Consider the following 1,535-nt stretch of genomic DNA (forward strand, 5'->3'; position numbering starts at 1 on the left):
GTCCAGGCCAGACATGGAGAATGTTCACTTTCCCACTGATGGAAAGTTGCTCCAGCCTGACCACACATCTCCTGGTTTCTCCTGCCAGATGCCGGTGCAGCTGACAACAGCCTTGCGTGTGGTGGGCACCAGCCTGTTTGCCCTGGCAGTGCTGGGTGGCATCCTGGCAGCCTATGTGACAGGCTACCAGTTCATCCACACAGAAAAGCACTACCTGTCCTTTGGCCTGTACGGCGCCATCCTGGGCCTGCACCTGCTCATCCAGAGCCTGTTTGCCTTCCTGGAGCACAGGCGCATGCGGCGGGCCAGCCGGCCACTGAAGCTGCTTTCTCCCCGGCGGGGCTCGGTGGCACTGTGCATTGCCGCATACCAGGAGGACCCTGACTACTTGCGCAAGTGCCTGCGTTCTGCCCAGCGCATCTCCTTCCCTGACCTCAAGGTGGTCATGGTGGTGGATGGCAATCGCCAGGAGGACGCCTACATGCTGGACATCTTCCACGAAGTGCTAGGTGGCACGGAGCAAGCTGGCTTTTTTGTGTGGCGCAGCAACTTCCATGAGGCTGGAGAGGGTGAGACAGAGGCCAGCCTACAGGAGGGCATGGACCGCGTACGGAACGTAGTACATGCCAGCACCTTCTCATGCATCATGCAGAAGTGGGGAGGCAAGTGCGAAGTCATGTACACAGCCTTCAAGGCCCTTGGTGATTCGGTGGACTACATCCAGGTAAGGATGGCCCCCTAGAATGTGTATACGTGGGGACGTGTCCGGCCAGCAGGGCATACTTTTTTTCCAGGAACTGGAGGTGGAACCTAGGTGCCTTGTGGTGTTTACACCCTTCCTCTTCACTGAAGGCGACCAGGCATAGTGGTTCTGAACAGCAGGCCTGGGTCAAACACACCTGGATAGGAACCCTGGTTCTGCTGTTGTGTAACTCTGTGACCCTGGGCAGACCTGTTGTCTCAATGACAGCAAACAGGTGTACAGCATTCACTTCACATCAGGCACAGTTGCAGGCACTTCAAACATATTAGCTCTTTTAATCCTCATAATACCCCCTGGGAATAAGTACTATTATTGTCTCCACTCTCAGGGTATACAACTTGCTTAGTGTCCCACTGCTAGCAAGGTGCAGAGCCGGTCTGAGCCCAGGCCACTGCACTGTCTGCTCTTACCTGTGGTGCAGTACTGTCTCACCACTGACAGTAGGGGACCAGCCTTTATTTATAAAGTATGGTGAACAGCAAAAGAAATCTGGCTCAAAAGCACTCAAAATGTTTTTGTCATGGGCCCCAAAGTCCCACTCTTCTTGGTGTCAAAAATCACGTCTGTGAGGTGGAAGATGGACAAGGTATGAATGACCTACCAGCCTCATTTTGCAACAGCATTGGCAGGCCTGAGACCTTAAGCAGACCCTGCCCAACTTCTGGTCAAGATGATCGTAGATATGAGCCTGGAAATATTATGTGGACATGGTTAAATGTAGCTTCAGTTTCCAAATTAACAAAAGTTAGAACTGAGAAGATTAAAGTCACAC

At 53.0% G+C, this 1,535-nt stretch overlaps 1 pseudogene across 1 annotated transcript; it reads left to right on the plus strand.

Annotated features, from left to right (window-relative positions):
• Nucleotides 1-75: 75 nt before the first annotated feature.
• Nucleotides 76-724, plus strand: LOC100966658 (annotated as a pseudogene). Its single transcript, XR_001161899.2, has one exon. The product of XR_001161899.2 is annotated as a hyaluronan synthase 3 pseudogene (transcript).
• The last annotated feature ends 811 nt before the right edge of the window (nucleotides 725-1,535 follow it).

This window comes from Otolemur garnettii, unplaced genomic scaffold (genome assembly GCF_000181295.1).
Source record: "Otolemur garnettii isolate 467f Iridium unplaced genomic scaffold, OtoGar3 scaffold04054, whole genome shotgun sequence".
Taxonomy (NCBI): Eukaryota; Metazoa; Chordata; class Mammalia; order Primates; family Galagidae; genus Otolemur; species Otolemur garnettii.